Raw genomic sequence first — 24,748 nt, forward strand, 5'->3', positions numbered from 1 at the left:
CCAGAGACTTAAGCACCTAATCCAAACTGACAATCCCAGTGCAGTACCGAGGGAGCGCAGCACTGTTGGAGGTGCCGTTAAACCGAGGGCCCCTTCTGCCCTCTCAGGTGGACATAAAACATCCCATGGCAGTATTTCAAAGAAGAGAATTGGAATTCTCCCCGGTGTCCTGGGGCCAATATTTATCCCTCAACCAACATCACTAAAACAGATGATCTGGTCATTATCACATTGCTGTTTGTGGGAGCTTGCTGTGCGCAAATTGTCTGCCGCGTTTCTTAGATTACAACAGTGGCTGCACTTCAAAAGTACTTCATTGTGAAAGGTGCAAGTTCATTCGTTCTCAGTAAATGTCAAATGGGGAGTGGACTATTAGACTGAATTAAGAAAACCTGTTCACTGTAACCTGAATGTTGAAGGAGGAATCTGATTGGAGTATGTAAAGTATCAAATAGTTAGTAAATGCAAACTATTACTTCAAAGTGAGGAAAATAGAAGCAGAGAGAGTGAAGTTTGAATTACATTTAAAACAAACCTCAGAGCTCCGTGACGCAGAGCGGAATAAGCGGCCTGCCAAAAACACACCGCCGTTGGATTGCGTAAACGGATAGCACGGGCACGAGCAGCTTGTGCTGCGATGGGAGAGTTAAGTGTACTGTCAGGACAGGCTTTGCTTGGTTAAAATAAATAAACCTTTTCCCGTCCTTGACTTTACTGTGGCTGCAGGCTTGAACATAAAATTATTTTTGGATTGATGTTGAACGGTCTTTCGATTTTTGTTTTGCACGCGAGTGTAAGGGCAGACATACTGTATGGCGCTGTAATCGGTCACAATGTCCAGCGCAATGGGTCATTTCACTGCTGGAGAATTCATCTCCCTCCCTCTGCCCGGGCGGCATGGTCTTTCCTCGGCGCTTCCTGCGAGAGGCATTTCTATCAGCACAAGGGTGGGCACTGTCCCACTGCACCCAAGTAAAGCCTGCGTTTGTTCCCTTGCGCTCTCCGGGAGTTGTGGGTTCCAGGAGCTGGCCTGGGAGGAAGGGGTGTGTCTCTGTGGCAGGCACCTCCTCCAACGTGATCTCCTCACTCCTTTCTGCCTCGGCTGGCAATGCTGTGGAAAAGAGGCGTTAAATAGTGTTAGATGCCATGCTAGCCTGCACAGCCATATCACTCCCACGCTGAAGAGCGGCTGATTACTCTCCCTGATGGTCCGTTCCTCATCCACATCATTAAAGCCTTCATAGCAACAGTGACGATACTTGAAACGCACTTCATTGGCTGTGGGATGTCCCGCAAACTTGACTGCAAGTTTGTTCTTTCCTTCCAGACCAGGAAGGTTAAGCAACGCCTCGATTTTAAAATTCTCATCGGCCATATGGGTCACCATCCCACCCAGCAATGCACTTATCCAAAATAACAGAAAACGCTGGAAATACTCAGCAAGCCAGGGCAGCATCCGTGGAGAGAGAAACAGTCAACGTTTCAGGTCTGGGACCCTTCGTCAGAACTGGAAAAAGCTGGAGATGTAACATATTAAGCAGGTGCAGAGACAGCAGGGGGGCGGGGAGGAGTTGAAGGAACAATCTGTGCTTTTGTAAGAGGCAGGAAAGATAAAATGTTGCAAAATGGGAATGGCAAAATCATACAGCATGAAAAATGGGGGCAGGGGTTGTAGTTTGAAATTGTTGAACTCGATGTTGAGGCCAGAAGGCTGTAAAGTGCCTAATCGAAAGATGAGGTGCTGTTATTCGAGCTTCCGTTGAGCTGCATTGGAACAATGTAATAGGCCGAGGACAGAGAGATCTGAGTGGGAGTGAAGCGGTGAATTAAAGTGACAGGCGACCGGAAGCTCAGGGTCACCCGTACGGACGTGTTCCGCAAAGCGGTCGCCCAATCTGCGTTTGGTCTCCCCAATGCACTTACCCACCCAGCTAGCCTGAGGAGCGTCATGTCGAGCTCTTAACACCCCATAATTGTCTTCCGTACCTGGAATTACGGAGCTTGCCTCCGGGGGCTCTGGACAAGTGCTAATGGGGCTTTCTTCCTCGGTTATGCTTCCAGCCTCCGACAAGATAACCTCACTGCAATCAAAGAGAGACAGACACACACACACAAAACAGTATCAGCTGGAAACTCTGCACACGGCTACCTTTACATAAACAATGGTCAAAAAAAAAATTGCTTCCCCTCTAGTTTTTAGGGTGTCAGCCGTGACTCAGTTAGTTCCACTCTTGCCTCTGAGTCAGAAGGTCGTGGTTTCAAGTCCAACTCCAGAGACTTGAACACGTAAGCGAGGCCGACACTCCCAGTGCAGTACTGAAGGAGTGCCGCACTACAGGAGGTGCCATCTTTTGGATGAGACGTTACACCGAGGCCCTGTCTGCTCTCTCAGGTGAACGTAAAAGATCCCACGGGCACTAGTGTGAAGAAGAGCAGAGGAATTCTCCCTGGTGACCCGGCGAATATTTATGCCTCAATCAACATCACTTAATGAGCAGATAATCTGGGGGTTTTTTTTATAATCGCATTTGCTGTTTGTGGGAGCTTGCTGTGTGCAGATTGGCTGCACCAACAGGATGACAAAGGGGCAGCAGAAAAATAATAAGCAACACTAATGCAATAGCCAACCAGTAAAGGCCAGCGGGCTAGACACAGACCCGCGTTCAGACGTAATGGGACACAAGTCTGTCTCTCCCTGCTGGTTGTAAGGATCCTGTGTGAAATGAGTTTGCACAGCCTCCTAGCAGGAGTGAGTCCTAATTCAGCGCTGATCAACACTAAATTAGAAAGTTACTCAAGGTCACAGGATGGCTGGTGTGGGAAAATGCAGTGCTGGGAGGGGGGTGCTCTCCTGGTGATGAGTCTGAGGCAGTGTTGGGGCTGATGTAGAAGGAGCTTTACTCCGCCATCTACCGCTGTTACACCTGATGGCAGAGCGCTCAATACTAACAAGGGAAAGCATTCCTTTCCCCACTCACTCCCCATGACCCCACATTCTTGTGGGTCAAATCCACTGTATTATATGTTCTGCAGAGCAAACACACACCCACGACCTGGGTGAGCTGGACATTAAGCTGGGCAATTGAAGGCTGGGATGGGTGGGCTTGATTTTCCAGCATTCTCATGATGTACCTGCTGTGTTGCCCCTGTTCCTCCAGGGTTTGTACCAGGACGTCCTGGTGCATGGTCTGGATGTGATGTAGGAGTGTTGCTGCCTTGGTGTATTTCTTCCTGCATTGGCCACAGCTCAGCATTCGGGCGTTGGTCATGTGGATGTTCCTCACGTGACGGCGCAGGTCACCTGCAGAATAAATCATACCTCAGAAAAGGTACTACACCTTCCGCTCATTTACCTCTCAATTTCCCCCGCCCCGCCCGAGGGGGTCAACTCCTTGTTGGGATGCGATCCCGTAGGCAATGGCAACCTTCTGACATTCCTTGCCCAACTGGCCACTCTTCATGTGTGTGCCTAGGTGGAGAGTGCCGAGAGAATGTTTGGATGAGAACAGGGTGGGCTCACCTGTGATACACACTCGCATGCGCGCGCACAGACTTTCCTGCAATGGCCACTAAATAGTGATACGGAGCTGGAACCATAATCGATTCAGTTTCCTCTCCCTTTCCCATGGGAATTAATACCAACTGTACAGCCCCCGAATGGAGATCGGCCAACTAACCACAGCAAGAAGCAGGTGGCCTGTGTCTGCACCTCTGTACCCCATGAGGGGGCAGTCAGTACATGTGGCTCGGTTCCCCAGCAGAGAGCAGTCAGTGGCTGTGGTACTGTACCCCAGCAGATTGCGGTCATTACCTGTGGCTCTGTACCCCAGCAGAGGGCAGTCAGTGTCTGTTATACTATCCCCCAGCACAGAATGGTCAGTGCCTGTTACACCGCACCCCAGCAGAGCGGTCAACATGTCAGGAGAAGACAGTAGCTTCTGGAGAGGAGGGGAGACATAGGAGGGAAGGGAATGGGGTCAGGAAAGTAAGCTCATGTACGTAACCCTGAAATATAGTAGCATTAATAAGCTGAATCCATAACTCCTGTCAGATTAACACGTAGTCCGCGTACAAAGGACGGAATGTGCAGAGCCTCTGCCAGGACACGGATTAGAATACATCTCATACCGAAGATCCTCGACTTCACAACACTTGTCACAGGACTGTTCACATTACACCCGGCCCGTCCCCCACCTCGACAGGACACAGCCATGTAAAATATAAAAAGGAACAAACGAACTTGGATTTATAAAGCACCTTATTGTGTCCCGGCCAATATTTATCCCTCACCCAACATCACTAAAACAGATTATCTGGTCATTATTCCATTGCTGTTGTTCGGATCTTACTGTGCACAATTTGGCTGCTGCATTTCCTACATTACAACAGTGACCGCACTTCAAAAATACTTCATTGGCTGTAAAGCGCTTTGGGACAGCCTGAGGTTGTGAAAGACACTGTAGAAATGCGAGAGAGCAAGAGAGCGTGCGGCTCCCTTCTCCCTGTTCTAGTGGTTCAGGTGGGTGTAGCGATCCCATGGTGCTACTCGAAGGGCAGCAGGGAGTCTTTCCAGTAACCTGGCCAACATCACTTCACCCCGCCCCCCCCCAAACAACAGCACTGAGAACAGATTAACTGTTCATTCACCTTGTCGCTACCTGTGGGATCTTGCTGTGCAGGAAAAAATGCCACTGCGTAATGCCAGTAACAACTTTAAAATAAATTCCATGCGCATGAACTGTTTTCAGATGCTTTTGAGCCAGAAAGGTCTTGCATTCCTCTCTTTCTCTTAGGCAGTCCCTCGGAACCGAGGATGATTTGCTTCCACATTAAAAATGAGTTCTCAGGTGACTGATGAGTCCAATGCGGGACCTATAGTCTCTGTCACAGGTGGGGCAGACGGTGGTTGAAGGGGCGGGTGGGTGGGGTGCTTGGGTTGACGTGCGCTCCTTGCGCAGCTTGTGCTTGGCTTCCGGCGAAGAGACTCGAGGTGTTCGGCGCCTTCCCGGATGCTTCTCCTCCACTTTGTGCAGTCTTGGGCCAGGGATTCCCAGGTGTCGGTGGGGATGTTACACTTTTTCAAGGAGGCTTTGAGGGTGTCCTTGAAGCGTTTCCTCTGCCCACCTGGGACTCTCTTGCCGTGCCGGAGCTCCGAGTAGAGTGCTTGTTTCGGGAGTCTCGTATCGGGCATGCGGACAATGTGACCCGTCCATCGGAGCTGATCGAGCGTGCGTGCTGGAAGGACTCCCTGCTGCCCTTCGAGTAGCACCGTGGGATCACTACATCCACCTGAACCGCCAGAACAGGGAGAAGGGAGCCGCACCCCATGCAATTCCTATGCGGAAGTTAAGAGGAGCGCATTATATAAACACAATCTGCTCTATCATCACCTCTGTCTGACTTTGGCACTACTGCAATGGTCTGGTCAGCTCCGAGACAATGTGCCCGTTCAGCTGCGCAGCTGTCTGGAAATCCCACCCAGGCCGCTCGCCGGCTTTTAAATGGAAAAACCGTGCATGCACGGAAATTTGAATGGGCAGCGCACAAAAAATTAGAGGGAACATTGCTCCTAAACCATCCCCAATGATCTCCCCCTCCTTCATAAGCTGGTTGCCAGGAGGCACCACTTGGGCATAAATCTCCTTCCCAATTTCCCCTGCAGAGAGGGCGGGCGACGCACCCCAGCACTGCACAAGTCAGGGATGAATGGGGATCAAACTTGCTTTCGTTCTACTCCATAGTGTGGGGGGGGGGGGGTTTAGAAATCAGACACTCGGCGCATAGTGGCCAAAGGTGGCCCATTCTAAACGAATCAGCCGGTACTGCCAAGAGCGGGATATTCAACTACAGGGGGGCATCACACTCACACCCGATCCCTTGTGGAGTCCGCATGCCTGAAAATTCCATCAGGAGTCAGGAGCTCGGTCGAAACATTTTGTTTATTGTCACCCCGCTGAGAGCAGTGATGTTTACAACCTCAACATGTGACACCTTGTAAAGTCAAGGCTGTAAAAAGGCACATGACTCTTTAAAATAACAGACATTCTTTACACTTAAATAACTGGACATTCTGCTCTGAGTCACACTGAAGTACCGTTTGTATTATGTGAGGGGGGGGGCGTGGGTTGTGTGGAAGAACACCTTTTTTTCTAAACTGATAAATGACAGTGAAGGGTAAAGGCCTGTAGCTGCTGTTGTTTTTGTATCTTTGCACCAATGATCACTCTAATTTTTTGGGGGGCCATGCGGCCCCTTTAACGGGCGGCACGGCCCATTCAAATTTCCATGCCAACGCAGATTTTCCATTTAAAAGCCGGTGAGCCGGCTGTGCGGGACCTCCAGAATGCTGCGCGGCTGCGTGAAGCAGTGGAAGGATTTGCGGGCTGATTAAACAGTCGGACAGGCTGTGATGCGTGACATGAATCAACTGAGCGGCCTGCAGGTGACGCTGTCCAGGGAGAGTATAAATACTCGGGCACGTGCCCAGCTTGCGCAGGACATTCTTAACAGGAACTAGTGAAGGACACAACTAGACCTCCATGTTGTAAAACAGTTGATTAAAGCTTTGTTTAACGCTTAGACCAAGTGCCTAGTAGTTTTCTTACATCAATGCAAACACTCCTTCCATGGCTGTGACCATCTTTATACCAGTTGATCGCAGAGTTAGTCCAACTGGGAGAGAGGTGGTGGTGGAGAGTTTTATAGGCTCCCACGACCCGTATGATTGGGGGGTGGGGGGGGGCGCGGGGGCACCTGCACACACACATGGACGAGAGGATCCCTCTGGATATCAAACCGGAATTCCAAGCCGGGACTGTCTGGAGCGGAGTTCGAACGCTCCACCTTCTGACACAAGAGGTGGTCCTGGAGAAACATGACTTGGAGCAGGAGATGGTGTTTAATAACAAAGTGGGGAGGTAAAGGGGTTTGAATTGGTTACATATAGAATAACGAATACCCGGGAGTGAGTTACAGGCTGGAATCTGTTCGGGGGGTTTATATATAGAATAACAGATACCCGGGAGTGAGTTACAGGCTGGAATCTAATCGAGGAGTTTGCGGGGTTTATATATAGAACTAGCTGGAGTGCCCGGCGGTGCCGAGGGTTTTTTGAGGGCATGTTGTTATGAAAAAAGTACAAATAATTTTTATTATATATATATATATAAATGAGTTTGTCTGTCTGTCTGTGTGGGAAGGAGAGAGAGAGAGGGGGAAGGAAAGAGAGAAAGGGGGAAGGAGAGACAGAGGGAAGGAGAGAGAGAGAGAGAGAGGGAAGGAGAGAGAGAGGGAAGAGTATCATAAACCAAAGACTTATAAACTTCCTTGAGGAGCAAAATGTCTTGAGTAAAAGCCAAATTGGATTCTTACCAAATTATAGAACATCAGATCATATCTTCACCCTACACACCCTAATTGACAAACATGTTCACCAAAACAAAAGCAAAATTTTTGCCTGCTTTATAGATTTCCAGAAGGCTTTCGATTCTATTTGGCACGACGGTCTATTCTTGAAACTTATTGAAAGTGGTGTAGGGGGAAAAACATATGATGTAATTAAATCAATGTATACAAACAATAAATGTGCAGTTAAAATTGGAGACAAACAAACAAAATACTTCTCACAGGGGCGTGGCGTAGCGCAGGGCTCATCCATCTCACCGACACTCTTTAATATTTACATAAATGAATTGGCAAAACTACTTGAACAATCTACAGCACCTGGCCTCGCCCTGTATGACTCCAAGGTTAAATTCCTCCTCTATGCAGATGACCTGGTTCTGCTCTCACCAACTGAGGAGGGTCTACAGCAGAACCTGGATCTGCTAGAGTCGTTCTGTCAGACCTGGGCCATGACAATAAACCCCCAAAAACACAAAGTTCTTGTGTTCCAGCAAAGATCCAGACATCAGGGACCCAGAATAAATTTCACACGAGGGACAACTAAAATTCTACAAACTACACATACTTAGGCTTAAAAATCAGTTCTACGGGAAATTTCCAACTGGCTGTGAATGAACTGAAAGAGAAAGCAAAAAGGGCTTTCTATGCCATTAAAAAGTCAATCCAAATAGAAATCCCAATTGGCATTTGGGTCAAAAATTTTAAATCAGTAATTGAACCAATTGCACTCTATGGCAGTGAGGTGTGGGGTCCGCTAACACAACAAGAATTTGCAAAATGGGACAAACACCCAATTGAGATCCTACATGCAGAATTCTGTAAAAGTATCCTCCGGACTCAGAGGAAAACCGCAGACAATGCATGCTGGGCAGAACTAGGCCAATATCCACTACTAATTAATATCCAAAAAAGAGCCACCAAATTTTGGAACACCTAAAAATAAGCAACCCCCACTGCTATCATTATGAAGCCCTGAAATGCCAAGAGAGGATCATAAAGAAGAGTCCCCTCAGTCAACTAGTCCTGGGACTCAGTGAAGAAACTACTAACACTACTAATAATAACCAGCTCCAGGACAGTGACATCGTAGCACAGAGAATTCGACCCAACATAATTGTCACTAAACAAAAGGAAAAATATCTGACCTATTGGACAGAAACAACAAAAACCCAAAACAAACTCGATTGCTACTTGGCCCTAAACAGACAATACACCATGGCTGAATACCTGACCACGGTAAAAGATAGCAAATTGAGAAAAACCTTGACTAGGTACAGACTTAGTGAGCATAGCCTGGCCATCGAAAAAGGCAGACACAGGCAGACCTGGCTGCCAAGAGAGGACAGGATATGCTCTCACTGCAGTCAGGGAGTGGTGGAGACAGAGATGCACTTCCTCACAGCTTGTGGAAACTATGAGGGCATAAGGGGGAATTTCTACCCAAAATTCATAAAAATATGCCCTGAATTCAAAAATTTGAATGACGACCAAAAACTCCCATACCTATTAGGGGAACAGAGAAATTGCGTAACTTTAGCGGCAAACTATGTTACAGCTTGCCATAAGCAGAGGGACAACCATTAAACCTAAGAAAAGATTATATGCATATTATATGAGTGTATATTTATACACACAGGGATATATCTGTTTATACACTGTATGGATAGATCTGCGTTTATGTGTTCAACCATAAATGTTTTTTCGGTGCTTTGGCAATATAAGATGTACCTTGTCATGCCAATAAAGCGATTTGAATTGAATTGAAAATTGAGAGAGAGGGGGAAGGAGAGAGGGAAGGAGAGAGAGAGGGAGGGAGAGAGAGAGGGAAGGAGAGAGAGAGGGAAGGAGAGAGAGAAGGAAGGAGAGAGAGAGAGGGAAGGAGAGAGAGAGAGGGAAGGAGAGAGAGGGAAGGAGAGAGAGAGGGAAGGAGAGAGAGACAGAGGGAAGGAGAGAGAGACAGAGGGAAGGAAAGAGAGACAGAGGGAAGGAAAGAGAGACAGAGGGAAGGAAGGAGACGGAAGGAGAGAGAGACAGAGTGGGGGAAAGGGAGGGAGGGGAGAAAGGGAGGGGGGAGAAAGGGAGGGGGGAGAAAGGGAAGGGGGAGAAAGGGAAGGGGAAAGGGGGGTGTGGGGGGGAAAGGGGGGTGGGTGTGGGGGGGGAAAGGGGTGGGGGGGAAGTTAGAAGTTGAAGGCGCTAGATAAATGCAAGCTGGGTTAACGGCGTTTCTCAGAATCCCTCTGACCTCCACTACAATAAAGAGAGATATTTTGAAAGCATTGGCAGTGCGACCTCTCGCAGAGCTCGAGGCGGATACCGACCTGGATGGGCAGAGCCCGGCCACAGAAGCTCTGGAAGCGAGCGCCGGGGCGGCTGCAGAGGAGGAAGCAGCAGCCGAGCGAGAGCAGGGCGGCAGTGGCCAGCGCCATGGTGCGGCGTCCCGAGCGAGTGCGAGCCCGGGCGCCGGTCGGTGCAGCCCCGCAGCGGAGTAGAGGCTCCAGCACCCGGCGCCACTCGGGCTCGGAGGCGGGCAGCCGGCGCCGGCACAGCCGCTCGAAATGGCCGTCAAAGTAGGCGAGCCTCCGGGCGAAGGGCAGCGACCGCGGCCCCGAGCAGCAGCTCCTTCCCCGCCGGCCCATCATCACTGCTCCTACTTCCGCAAGGCCGGGGTGACAGGAGAGAGGGGAGAAAGTGGTGGAGACCCCGTGGGCGGTGTAGCGCCTGAGGCCCGGCCCGAGTCACCCGAGCTGAGCTCCCGCTCCCTCCGACCCGAAGAGCTCGGCAGTGACATCCTGCAGAGCGGAGAGGCCCTGGTGACAGGACAGAGGGGAGAAAGCGGAGAGAAGGAGGAGGCCAACCTTTACCAAAATGGCGGCAATGGCGGGCCGCTGGTTTGGAATCGGGCCCAGCGGGACGGGCGGTGCCTAGCTCGGGCGTGGCTGGTGAGGAGAGGCCAAGGCTTCGAGGCCTGAGGCCTGCAGGCAGCTCATCCACCGTGGATGCAAACAACCCGCGAGCGGAGAGGCCGGGGTGACAGGACAGAGGGGAGAAAGCGGAGAGAAGGAGGAGGGTTGGACTGGGGCCCATGGTCAGACAGAGGCAGAGTTGCTCCATCACAAACAATGGCCGCCGCTTGCTTTTCAGTTTGAAGGATTAGGCCCCGCCCACACACACCATGAAACGCCCCCCGTGACTCAGCACGCTCCCCCGGTAGGATTGGTCAACCTTCACGTCTTTTGTCTACTGTCTGAACAATTTTTGTCTGACCAAAAAGTAAATACGCCTAGGACACCCTCCTAATCATAACCTTTCTTTTGATATACCATATGTGTAGGTACGCTCTATAACTTTTGAGTGATGCCCAGACAGACAGACACCACTATCCTTTTATATATATACTAGCTGGGGAGCCCCGCGTTGCGAGGGCAATTTTGGGGCGCGAGGGCAATTTTGGGGCGTTTGGTCTCCCTGCCCCTGTGTGTCCCCCCTCTCCCTGTCATGTCCTCTCCCTGTCCTATCCCTCCCCTCTCTCCCTCCCCTCTCTCCCTCCCTTCCTCCCCTCCCCCCCTCCCTTCCCCTCCCTCGCTCCCCTCCCTCCCCCGCTCCCCTCCTCCCCCGCTCCCCTCCTCCCCTCCCCCGCTCCCTCCTCCCCTCCCCCGCTCCCCCACTCCCCTCTGTCCCTCTCTCCGGCCCCTCCCCCTGCCTAGCGCCTGAGGTCCGGTGCCGTTGCTGAGGTTCCCCGCGTATCGCGCGGCTGATGGACGGCCGCTGCGGGCGGGCGGGCAGCGCATGCGCGGTGAGTGTGGGCGGCTCATGCGCGGTGAGTGCGGGCAGCGCATGCGCGGTCAGTGCGAGCGGCCCGCGGGAGCCGGCAAGGCCGTTAGCGAGCGGGAAACTTCAGGCGGCGCGCCCGCGCTCCGTCCGCGACACCTGAGAGGGGGAAGTAGAGAGAGACAGAGAGGGAAGAGGAGAAGGAGAGAGAGGGAAGAGGAGAGAGGGAAGAGGAGAAGGAGAGAGAGGGAAGAGGAGAAGGAGAGAGAGAGAGAGGGAAGAAAGAGAGAGAGAGAGAGAGAAATTTTTTCAGCTTCAGGCCCCGAGTCCCCCCTGCGCGAGGGTGAGGAGGAGGGGGGGGGTTGCTAAACACAATATAAAACTCAAATAAATTGTTAATTAATTGCCTAACACATAATTGAAATATTTACCTTAGTTCCCTAACACACAGAAAGTGTGGGGGAAAAAATCGTGGAAAATCAAGATGGCGGCCACTCACCTCGGTTCAGAAGGATAAGGCCTGCCCACACACGCACCGATTGGTCGACCGGTCAGGTCACCGAAGCGTAGGATTGGTCAATCGTCGAGTCACTCGACACTCAACTGTAGGAAGACCTCGACGTCACACGGTCGCTAATGAGATGCTAATGAGCGGAACGCTGAACGTTTTTGGGATACCGCGGGCGGGATTTTTGTCCGGCCGAAACGTAAATACGCCGATGACCGGTCCGGAATCGCAAGCTTTCTTTTGAGGCGACGCGCGCGTCGGTAGCCGCTTTATATATATAGATATATAACATAATATAATATATATATATATATATTTTCGAGGGCATGTTGTTATTGGAAGAGAGAGAGAGCGCGACTGGCGGGGGGGGGGGGGAAAGAGAGCGGGCGACGGGGGGGGAAAGAGAGCGGGCGACGGGGGGGGAAGAGAGCGGGCGACGGGGGGGGGGGAAGAGAGCGGGCGACGGGGGGGAAGAGAGCGGGCGACGGGGGGGAAGAGAGCGGGCGACGGGGGGGGGAAGAGAGCGGGCGACGGGGGGGAAGAGAGCGGGCGACGGGGGGGAAGAAGGAGCGGGGCGACGGGGGAGGGAAGAGAAGCGGGCGACGGGGGGGGAGAGAGGGGGGGGAAGAGAGCGGGCGACGGGGGGGAAGAGGGCGGGCGAGGGCGGGGGACGGAGGGGGCGACGGGGGGGGGGGGGGAAGAGAGGGCGAGCGAGAGACCGGGGGGAAGAGGGCGAGCGAGAGACCGGGGGGAAGAGGGCGAGCGAGACCGGGGGGGAAGAGGCGAGCGAGCGACCGGGGGGAAGAGGGCGAGCGAGAGACCGGGGGGAAGAGGGCGGAGCGAGAGACCGGGGGGAAGAGGGCGAGCGAGAGACCGGGGGGAAGAGGGCGAGCGAGAGACCGGGGGGAAGAGGGCGCGAGCGAGAGACCGGGGGGAAGAGGGCGAGCGAGAGACCCGGGGGGAAGAGGGCGAGCGAGAGACCGGGGGGAAAGAGATGCGAGCGAGAGACCGGGGGGAAGAGAGCGAGCGAGAGACCGGGGGGAAGAGAGCGAGCGAGAGACCGGGGGGGAAGAGAGCGAGCGAGAGACCTGGGGGGAATAGGGAGAGCGAGAGACCGGGGGGAAGAGGGAGAGCGAGAGACCGGGGGGAAGAGAGAGAGCGAGAGACCGGGGGGAAGAGAGAGCGAGAGACCGAGGGGAAGAGAGAGAGCGAGAGACCGGGGGGAAGAGAGCGAGCGAGAGACCGGGGGGAAGAGAGCGAGCGAGAGACCGGGGGGAAGAGAGCGAGCGAGAGACCGGGGGGGAAGAGAGCGAGCGAGAGACCGGGGGGAAGAGAGAGAGCGAGAGACCGGGGGGAAGAGAGAGCGAGAGACCGAGGGGAAGAGAGAGAGCGACTGGGGGAAGTGGGGGAGGGGAAGGGGGGGAAGGTAGGGCGGGGGGAAGGTAGGGGGGTGGGGGCGAGGGGGGGTGGGAGGGGGAGAGGGAGGGAGGGGAGGGGGGGAGAGAAGGGGGCGGGGGAGAAAGAAGGGGGGGCGGGGGGGGTGAGAAGGGGGGCGGGGGGGCAGAGAAGGGGGGCGGGGGGGCAGAGAAGGGGGGCGGGGGCAGAGAAGGGGGGCGGGGGGCAGAGAAGGGGGGCGGGGGCAGAGAAGGGCGGGAGGGGGGAGTGAAGGGCGGGAGGTGGGTGAGAGAAGGGGGGGGGAAGGAGAGAGAGACAGAGGAAGGAGAGAGAGAGGGCGAGTGGCCCGCAGCAGATCAAAAGTTATAGAGCGTACCTACACATATGTTATATCAATAGAAAGCTTATCATTAGGGGACTCTAACAGGCGTATTTACTTTTTGGTCAGACAAAAATTGTTCGGACAGTACACAAAAAATGTTCAAAAATCCTCAAAATCCACTCATTCGCGGTTGACCAATCCTACCTCTCATTAGCGTTGAGTGACGTGCTGCTTGACCAATCCTACAGTTCACTCACCTGATGGTTGACCAATCAGTGCATCACGGGCGGGTCTAATCCTCCAGCCTCCCGAAACTTCGCCGCCATTTTTTTCATCCCCACAGCGACAGCACCAGCCAAACAAACCCACACATTGCGGCTCTGGGAGCGGGTTCACTCGGGGCCGCGCCTCACAGCCGCTCGGCCCGAGACACACAGCGGGTGGGGGGAGCGGCAGCAGCCAGCCGTCAATCCGCGCAATCCGCGGGGGAGCTCAGCTCGGGTCCGTCTCGGCTGCAGAGTCCGGCCGGGCCTGAAGCGCTAGGCCCCGTACCGCCGGTATCACAACGGCACCGCGCCTGAGGCGCTAGGCAGGGAGAGGGGAGGGAGGGACAGAGAGAGAGGAGAGGAGGGGAGGGAGAGAGGAGGAGGGAGGGGAGGGAGAGAGGGGACAGAGAGGGGCAGGGAGACCGCGCGGCCCAAAATTGCCCTGGCAACGCCGGGCACCCCCCAGCTATATAGAATAACAGATACCCGGGAGTGAGTTACAGGCTGGAATCTAATCGAGAGGTTCAGGGGTGGACCCGCGTGACGCACTCACCAGTCTGGAAGAAGGATTTCTGGCACTGGCTGCACTGGAACGGACGATCCTTGGTGTGAAACCTCTTGTGAACCACCAGATCGCTGAAAATATAGAGCAGAACAAAACATATGAGACAAAACTGGGGTATTGGACAGGGGTTGGGAGAGGGATAACCGTTTGCTGGGCGAGGCCTCCCACAGTCAAATAGTACCTGTGAATTGTTCCCATACCTGGCTCTGAGGAAGCCCTTCCCGCACAGGTCGCACTTGTGGGGCTGTGTTCCGGTGTGAATGTGAGCGTGTCTCCGCAGGTCGCAGTGCTGGATGAACTGGCGGTCACAGTGTGGGCATTTGTACCTGGCGTCTTCCTGGGGGGGGGGGGGGGGGGGGTGGTGCGAGGAAGAAGAGAAGAGCATTAGCAACGACTCCGTCAGGACACTCACCAACCCACCAGACCGCTGCACAGATGAGGGAGCTGCAATTGGCCTCAGTCCCCCAGCACGGTATATAACAAAAACAGCAGGCTGCGTTTCCACGGTCCTCAATTGCTGCCCAGTGACCGTTAAAAACCCTCAGGATACGCGGCAAGGACAGGGTTAGGCTCGTCGGTGATGCTTTCCGTGTTCAATTCTCAACGTCCAGCCTCACACTTGATGAGTGACCACTTGCAGTGGCTCCGCAAGGACCGAATCGCACCAGCTCGTGGACATCCCTGCGGTCACTGGGCGGCAACCAGGAGCAGGGGGACTCTGGTTGACTCGCCCCCTCCCAGCACGGCGTCAGTCGTGGCTCAGTGGGCAGCACTCTCGCCCGAGTCAAAAGGTTGTGCGTTCAAGTCCCACTCCATAGACTTGTGCACAAGATCCAGATAGACACACCCAGTGCAGTACTGAGGGAGTGCTGCGCTGTCAGAGGTGCCGTCTTTGGGATGAGATGTTAAACCGAGGCCCCGTCTGTCCTCTCAGGTGGGCGTAAAAGATCCCATGGCCACTATTTCAAAGGGGCATTTTCCCTGATGTCCTGGCCAATATTTAGCCTGTGTTTTCCTACATTACAACAGTGACCACACTTCAAAAAGTACTTCAACGGCTGTAAAGCGCTTTGGGACATCCTGAGGTGGTGAAAGTCACTGGAGAAATGTCTTTCTTTTCTTTCATATGCCAGCACCTTCAGGAGAGGAGGGAAGAACACACACACACACAGCCGCAGCTGTCAAACTTCAAAGGCATGAGACCCAGTCACTCAGATCCTCTCTCTGGTGCCCAGAAGAATTGCAGAATTTTCACCCCTCGGAAATATTCTTTCCTCATTCAGAAAAAAAGGGATTATTTTTTTATTCGATTAAAATGTTTTCTCACTAAACCATTCTTTATCTGCCCCACAATTAGCAAGAGAGATCTTCCGCCTCTCAGGGCATCACAGAGCGCTTTACACAACTTCCCATGCTCTTCTTCAAAATCGTGCCCTGGGATCTTTTACGGGGATCGGGACGATTTCTCCCTTCCTTATCCCAGGGGAGGGCTCCGAGTCCAATTGTGCACCTCTGTCGCTGTCCTGCCAGCTAACTCAGCACAGGCCAAGACTGCAGCCTGGGACTATCCTGGTCTGTGGGGCCCAGTTACTTAGTCACTTCACTGAGTCCCAGGGAACAACCGACTTATTCTTTAGAAAAAGATAACTTCCGGTTGCCGCAATCTTTTTGCTCGTGCTTTTGACGTCAACATTTAAAAATGCCTGTGTAGTCGTTTATAAAGGGAAATCCCTCTGTAGACAGGGTCTTGTAGTCGCTGGGAGATTGTTTCCCCTGGCGGGAGAGTCTAGAACTAGGGGGCATAGTCTCAGGATAAGGAGTCGGCCATTTAAGACTAAGAGGAGGAGAAATTTCTTCACTCAGAAGGTTGTGAATCTGTGGAATTCTCTACCCCAGCGGGATGCTCAGTCGTTGAGAATATTCAAGGCTGAGATCGATAGATTTTTGGACTCTAGGGGAATCAAAGAATATGGGGATCAGGCGGGAAAGTGCAGTTGAGGTTGAAGATCAGCCATGATCTTACTGAATGGCGGAACAGGCTCGAGGGGCCGTAGGGCCTACTCCAGCTCCTAATTCTTATGGCGCATATCATAAGCAATGCCACGGGAGATCTACTAGTTATGTTAAAACAGTCTTACAACTAGCGGACGCCATGTCACACTTCAAAGTGCCACACTTTGTTACAGATACAAAACGAGAGAGAGAAAGTTGGTCACTGAGCTGGTGCCTGAAGTTTACAAACATTTGCAAGTACTCTCTAATTCACCGCAGAAGATGCCACAAGTTTCAGGATTTTGCTACTTACTTAGACTACTTCCCCAAGGGAACCCGAGCAGTGGTCTTAAAGGGACAGGCCATGTTAGTGGCTAAACATCACGATCACGCTCCAGAGTGTCCATGAACAACACCATAGGAGATCGACAATATCTTGCATTTATATAGCACCTTTAATGTAGTAAAACGTCCCAAGGTGCTTCACAGGAGCGATTTATCAAATAAAATTTGACACCGAGCCACATGAGGAGATATTAGGACAGGTGACCTAAAGCTGGATCAAAGAGGTAGGTTTTAAGGAGCGTCTTACAAGGAAGGGAGGAAGGTGAAGAGGTCCAGGGAGGGAATTCCAGAGCTTAGGGCTGAGGCAGCCGAAGGCACGGCCGCCAATGGCATAGCGAAGGAAGTCGGAGATGTACAAGAGGCCAGAGTTAGAGAAGTGCAGAGATCTCGGGGGGGGGGGGGGGGTTGTAGGAGGCTACAGAGATAGGGAGGGGCAAGGCCATGGAGGGATTTGAAAACGAGGATGAGAATTTTAAAATCGAGGCGTGAGCCAGGTCAGCGAGCATAGGGGGCGATGGGTGAACGGGACTTGGTGCGAGTTAGGATACGGACAGCAGAGCTTTGGATGAGTTGAAGTTTACAGTGGGTGGAAGGTGAGAGGAGGGCATTGGAATAGTCAAGTCAGGAGGTGACAAAGCACGGGTGAGGGTTTCAGCAGCAGAGGAGCTGAGGCAGGGGCGGAGACGGGCGATGTTACGGGGGTGGAAGTAGGCGGTCTCAGTGATGGAGAGGATATAGGATATTTAAAAAAAAAAAAACTCACAGCACCAACCTCGGTGTTAACCATGTGGATTTTCTTATGTCGGACATAGTTACCACGATGATTGAAGGTCAAACTACAGAGGTAGCACTTGTACAACTTCCCTTCCATTTCCACTTCAGGGTCTGTGTAAAGAAACACATTTCAGAAATATTAGTTTGGGAAGTCTGTGTGCTCAGCCAGGTGACGATGGCGATGCGGGACAGTTACCTTCTTGCTTTGCCAATGGCTCCTCTTGACTTGTTTCCTGGGATACGGTGAAGACCAGAGACCCGGCCGAGATCATGGCGTCAGCCGTAGCCAAGGTGAACCTCCGGGGTCCCTTTTGGAGCAGCACCTGGGAGATGAAAGGTCACATTCCCAATATAAATTAACACTTGTGACTGGAAACTGACAGTTTTCTTTTTTGCTCATCAAGGTGAGGGATGTTACTGCTAGGGGATGTACAACACTTCCCAATTCAGGTAATCCAGGACAGGTACAGCATGGGTTAGATACAGAGTAAAGCTCCCTCTACACTGTCCCATCAAACACTCCCAGGGCAGGTACAGCATGGGTTAGATACAGAGTAAAGCTCCCTCTACACTGTCCCATCAAACACTCCCAGGACAGGTACAGCACGGGTTAGATACAGAGTAAAGCTCCCTCTACACTGTCCCATCAAACACTCCCAGGGCAGGTACAGCATGGGTTAGATACAGATTAAAGCTCCCTCTACACTGTCCCATCAAACACTCCCAGGGCCGGTACGGCTGTATGATCAGTTAGTCTGTTTTTGGTGGTGTTGTTTGAGAGGACATCAGAACGCCCTGTGATTCTTTGAAGTGTGATGAGGGATCTTCAACATCCACCCAAACCACTGGAAGCAGCTGATGAGGCCTCGGTTTAATGTCTCATCTGAAGAACAGCAACTTCGACAGTAATGTACCACAGACTATCCCTCCTCACAACCGTTAATCCCTTAGGACATGGCAGACTGACTTCATTCCCCAACATCCCCTGCTCAAGAGAGATCAATCCAGCTCCTTTTCGAAGGTGCCAAGTGACCTCAAATTAACTCCCGTCTCTAATCTCACCTGTGATTTGCGGGTAAGGGAGCTGAATGTTATGCTTCTGCTGTTTCATGGGCCCAGCTGTCTATAATATCCTTGCAAGAGGAGCTCACTGTCTATGCGCACACATGAAGAATGGCCAATTTTATGGAGAGGCACTGATAACATCTGGGCCCCAGTGAAAAGAAATAAAAAAAGAACTTGCATTTCTATAGCACCTTTGACGACCTCAGGACATCCCAAAGTATATTACAGCCAAGTGTAGTCACTGTTGTAGGAAAACACGGGATAAATATTGGCCAGGACAGCAATGTGATAATGACCATATAATCTGTTTTAGTGATCACAGAATCACAGAAACCCCACAGTGCAGATAGAGGCCATTTCGGCCCATCGAGCCTGCACCGACACATATCCCACCCGATCCCCGTAACCCCTACACCAACACATATCCCACCCTATCCCCGTAACCCCACGTATTTAATCCCCCTAACACTAAGGTTCAATTTATCATAGCCAATCAACCTAACCCGCGCATCTATTGGACTGTGGGAGGAAACCGGAGCACCCGGAGGAAACCCACGCAAACACGGGGAGAATGTGCAAACTCCACACAGACAGTCACCCGAGCCGGATTCGAACCCGGGTCCCTGGCGCTGTGAGGCAACAGTGCTAACCACTATGCCACCGCGCTGCCGTTGGTTGAGGGATAAATATTGGCCAGGACACCGGGGAGAACTCCCCTGCTCTTCCTCCAATAGTGGCCATGAGATCTTTTACGTCCGTCTGAGGGGGCAGACGGGGCCTCGGTTTAACGTCTCAACCGAAAGACGGCACCTCAGACAGTGCAGCACTCCCTCAGCACTGCACTGGGAGTGTCAGCTTGGATTTTTGCGCTCAAGTCCCTGGAGTGGGACTTGAACCCACGACCTTCTGACTCGGAGGCGAGAGAGAGTGCTGCCCACTGAGCCGCGGCACCTTCAAGAGGAGGACAGAAAGCTGGTACAGGAGAGAAGCAGCGTTGAATTGGGTAGTCTGTCCGCACACTCATTTCAAATAAAAGATACTCACATCCAGGAGAGAGAAGACATTCATCCCGTATGGCTGGGCTGGATTCAAACTCTGGTTCCAAAGGTGAAAGACCAATGGCCAAATCACTGCAACATTCAACACTGGTAACCAGTACTGTTCGAGTCTTGTTTGACTCCCCATGCACCAGCATCTAGGGCCTATGCTTTGTAATTCCCTCCACACACTCCTCCTTCAAGACCCTTCTTAAATCCCACCTCTTTGACCAAGCTTTTGGTCACCCATTGCTACCATCTCCTTTGGCTCGCCATCCATTTTTACACAGAAACATCGAAGATAGGAGCAGGAGTAGGCCATTCGGCCCCTCGAGCCTGCTCCGCCATTCAATGCGATCATGGCTGATCATCCAAATTCAGTACCCTGTCCCTGCTTTCTCCCCATATCCCTTGATCCCTTTAGCCTTAAGAAATATATCTAACTCCTTCTTGAATATATTTAATGAATTGGCCTCCACTGCCTTCTGTGGTAGAGAATTCCACAGGTTCACCACTCTCTGGGTGAAGAAATTCCTCCTCATCTCAGTCCTAAATGGCTTACCCCTTATCCTTAGACTGTGACCCCTGGTTCGGGACTCCCCCGCCATCGGGAACAACCTTCCTGCATCTAGTCTGTCTAGTCCTGTTAGAATTTTATAAGTTTCAATGAGATCCTCTCTTATTCTTCTAAACTCTCGCGAATATAAGCCTAATCGACCCAATCTCTCTTCATATGTCATTCCTGCCATCCCAGGTATCAGTCTGGTGAATCTTCGCTGCACTCCCTCCATGGCAAGAACATCCTTCCTCAGATAAGGCGACCAAAACTGCACACAATACTCAAGGTGTGGTCTCACCAAGGCCCTGTACAACTGCAGCAAGACATCCTTGCTCCTGTACGCGAATCCTCTCGCTATGAAGGCCAGCATACCATTTGCCTTCTTAACCATTTGTCTGATATGCCTGTGTGATGCGTCCTTGGGACGCTTTTCAGCATCAAAGGTGATTTGTATAAAGGCAAGTTGCCATTGCATTGCATCAACACTGGTCGGAATTGGGAAGGTCTTGCTGAACAGGCCACATTTTACTTGGACGAGTCATAATCCCCCCTCCCATGTCCACGGTACCTGGGTCGGGTGTAGGAGCTCGGTGATGGCAGCGAGGTCCTTTCCGTACATCTTGATGCCATTGGGCAGCTCCAGTATCACCTCCTCGGGCACCTGCAGCTCCAGGTGTTCCTGGGGTACAGGCGACAAGACCAAGACATGGCGCTCGAGCCCCGCAGCGAAAGGGTCGGCCTGCCCCTCGGTTTCTATCTCGTGGCTCTCCGTCAGGAGTGGAGCCCCAATCTCGCTCAGCACCTGCGCTGTTTCCAGAAGGTCAGAGCTCTCTGCGAGGAGTGAGTAGAAGACATTCCCTGTCAGTACATTCAGACAGTCCCTGCAAGCTCCGACTCCCAATCACGGGTTGACATCCACTGGGGATATGCACGCCCAATGGGTGCTGACGTCTCCCCACCTCCCCCAGCGTAAAGGATCTCTAGCTTTGGTTGCAGCCCACCCTAGGAGAAGGTAGTCCCAAGATTTAAAAAAAAACCACCAGGATAAACCACCTCAGCTACTCTTCCCGAGTAAGGTCCCTGGGCCTTGGAGAGGGGGCAGAGGAGATATAAAAGAAAAAATAAGTTGCATTTCTATAGCGCCTTTCACAACCTCAGGACGTCCCAAAGCGCTTTACAGAAAATTGAGTACTTTTTTGAAGTGTAGTCACTGTTGTATTGTAGGAAACGTGGCAGCCAATTTGTGCACAGCAAGCTCCCACAAACAACAATGGCCAAATAATCTGTTCTTCACTGATGTTGATTGAGGGATAAGTATTGGCCAGGACACCGGGGTAGAACTCTCCTGCTCTTCTTCAAAATAGCACCATGGGATCTTTTACCTGAGAGGACAGACGGGGACTTATTTAACATCTCATCCGAAACACGGCACCTCCGACAGTGCAGCACTCCCTCAGTACTGCACTGGCAGTGTTAGCCTGGATTTTGTGCTCAAGTCTCTGGAGTGGGACTTGAACCCACGACCTTCTGACTCAGAAACAAGAGCGCTGCCCACTGAGCCACAGCTGACACTTACCAGAATGGCACCAGGGATAACGGACTTCAGTTATGTGGAGAGACTAGAGAAGCTGGGATTGAACTGAGAAAAACCTTGACAATGTACAGACTTAGTGAACATAGCCTGGCGATCGAAAAAGGTAGACACAGGCAGACCCGGCTACCAAGAGAGGACAGGATATGCTCTCACTGCAGTCAGGGAGTGGTGGAGACAGAGATGCACTTCCTCACAGCTTGTAGAAAATATCAGGGCATAAGGGAGAATTTCTACCCAAAATTCACAAAAATATGCCCGGAATTCAGAAACTTGAATGACGACCAAAAACTCCCATACCTACTAGGGGAAGAGAGAAATTGTGTAACCTTAGCGGCACACTATGTTACAGCTTGCCATAAACAGAGGGACAACCACTAAATATAAGAAAAGAGTATATACAAATTATATGAATGTATATTTATACACTCAGGGATGTATCTGTTTATACACTGTATGGATAGATCTGTGTTTATGTGTTCAACCATGAATGTTTTTCGATGCTTTGGCAACATAAGATGTACCTTGTTATGCCAATAAAGCGATTTGAATTTGAAAAATTTGAAATTTGATATCCTTAGAGCAGAGAAGGTTAAGGAGATTTCATAGAGCTGTTCAAATTATGAGTGGTTTTGATAGAGTAGAGAGGGAGAAACTGTTTCCGCTGGCAAGAGGACACAGATTTAAGGTAATTAGCAAAAGAACCAGAGGGGAGATGAGGAGAATTTCTTTTTTAATCCAGCGAGTTGTTGTGATCTGGAATGCGCTGCCTGAAAGGGCGGTGGAAACAGATTCAATAGTAACTTTCAAAAGAGAATTGGATAAATACTTGAAAAGGAAAAATTTGCAGGGCTCTGGGGAAAGAGCAGGGGCAGTGGGACTGTCAAAGAGTCAGCACATGCACGATGGGCCAAACAGCCTCCTTTCTGTGCTGTAAGATTCTATGAGATAACAAAATAGGAAAAAGTGACGTTTTTCCACATACAGGTTCCAAATTAAAAAGGTGCGGCACTGCCCAGCAGCTAAACACTGTTCATAAAATCATGCCGGACGGAAGGAGGCCCATTCGGCCCATCGTACCTGTGCTGGCTTTTTGAAAGAGCTACGTTTAGCTTGGGGCTCTGGACCAATTCTCTGCTATAACCTTGTGGTGTGTCTTTACCTTTTGCCTCTTCTGGGCTTTGAGTGGCGACAGCAATCGGTGCTCCGCTAACCCGACCGCTTCCGGAAGCCACAGCCTCATCTGGAACATCTGGCACGAGGGAGCACTCTCCACGGGCGGTCATCGGCTCAGGGTCTGGGTTGCCACCGGTCACCAGCCCGCCCGCTGGAGCCTGGCTGTCCGGCGGCAGAGGGCGCGCCCCCGGCTGCACGCTCACCGTGGCGGTGACCCCGTGACCCTCCTCGCCTTGTGCTGCGGCCGGGTCGGCCGTGAAGCTGTAGGCGCCAAGCCGGCTTGCTGCTTCCGCTGTCTCGTTGGTGAGACTCAGCTCGTTCCCCGTCGCTGTTGGACGCCCATCAACCTCCATCTGGTCAGCTGTTGGGAGCGATGTTGACTCAATCAATGACGGCCAAACACAAGATATCTGATACAACCTTTCCTAGAATTCATATACAGACACTTGGGCCTAGAGAAAGGCTCATTAAACCCACTGCTCCCACAGCCCGTGTACACTCTCCCCTATCACAGACTCTACCCACCCATTTAATCTCCTCCCACAGCCCGTGTACACTCTCCCCTATCACAGACTCTACCCGCCCATTTAATCTCCTCCCACAGCCCGTGTACACTCTCCCCTATCACAGACTCTACCCACACATTTAATCTCCTCCCACAGCCCATGTACACTCTCCCCTATCACAGACTCTACCCGCCCATTTAATCTCCTCCCACAGCCCGTGTACACTCTCCCGTCAGACTCTACCCACCTATTTAATCTCCCCACAGCCTGTGTACACTCTTCCCTATCACAGACTCTACCCGCCCATTTAATCTCCTCCCACAGCCCGTGTACACTCTCCCCGATCACAGACTCTACCCACCCATTTAATCTCCTGAAGGAATATTTTGTATAATCACTCCCCGTTCCCCAGTGGGAATCAAACATAACTTCAGAATGTTCAAACATTCCCAGATCTCCATGCTGAAACCCTGTCTTCCACAGATATTATTCCTCTGCCCCAGCTTCAACAGAACAAGAAGCATTGTGTTTGTGGAATAGTTGACCAGCTCAGTCTATACCCATCCCAATAAGATACTTATTCAGCCCCATATTGAAGTTACCATACTGACTCCGTTTTTTTTGTTGTAAAAGCCACAGAACAGTTTGAGATGGGATGCAAACTATATATTTATGTTAATAAGGTTATTGCCATGGCTTTGACTGTTCCTGTTGGGAGTGTCTCAGTGGATAGCATTCTTGCCTGAGTCAGAAGGTTGTGGGTTCAAGTCCCACTCCAGAGACTTGAGCACAAAAATCCAGGCTGACACTCCAGTGCAGTAGTGGAAGCGCTGCACTGTCGGAGGTGCCGTCTTTCGGATGAAAAGTTAAACCGAAACACCGCCTGCTCTCTCGGGTGGATGTAAAAGTTCCCAGGGCACTATTTCGAAGAAGAGCAAGGGGAGTTCTCCCCGGTGTCCTGGGGCCAATATTTATCCCTCAACCAACATCACTAAAACAGATGATCTGGTCATTATCACATTGCTGTTTGTGGGAGCTTGCTGTGCGCAAATTGGCTGCCGTGTTTCCCACATTACAACAGTGACTCCACTTCAAAAAGTACTTAATTGGCTGTAAAGCGCTTTGAGACGTCCGGTGGTCGTGAACGGCGCTACAGAAATGCAAGTCTTTCTTTCATTCCAAACCCAGCAACCGTACAGGTGTGGGGGGAGAGGAATTAAGTTTTTAATCTCCGGTCTCCCTAGATTTTGAGTCACTTGTAACCCGTGTCCCCAGTTTGATATTAACAGTACAAGTCTTGCTCTGTTGCCGGCCGAAGAAGTTTGGACCTAATTAACAAAGGGTTTCTGCAAGTCTAAAAAAAAAATCCCTTTTATAATTTCGCCTCCAGTTTTTCTCCACAGAAGCTACTCGCCGTCTCCCAGTTTCCCCGGAGTTACTGACGATTACTTATTACCTCCCCCACCCCGTCAAGA

The 24,748-nt window shown here is 51.7% G+C and overlaps 1 pseudogene across 1 annotated transcript; it reads right to left on the bottom strand.

Moving 5' to 3' along the window:
• Positions 1-757: 757 nt before the first annotated feature.
• On the bottom strand, positions 758-23,266 carry LOC147113312 (uncharacterized; annotated as a pseudogene). Its single transcript, XR_015079177.1, has 9 exons — positions 22,754-23,266; positions 20,569-20,831; positions 17,536-17,662; positions 17,338-17,450; positions 14,429-14,565; positions 14,217-14,299; positions 3,133-3,301; positions 1,987-2,081; positions 758-1,111 (listed from the first exon to the last, which is right to left on the bottom strand). The product of XR_015079177.1 is annotated as an uncharacterized LOC147113312 (transcript).
• Positions 23,267-24,748: the final 1,482 nt, after the last annotated feature.

This window comes from Somniosus microcephalus, chromosome 8 (assembly GCF_052327205.1).
Source record: "Somniosus microcephalus isolate GS21.2 chromosome 8, FLI_Smic_1.0, whole genome shotgun sequence".
NCBI lineage: Eukaryota > Metazoa > Chordata > Chondrichthyes > Squaliformes > Somniosidae > Somniosus > Somniosus microcephalus.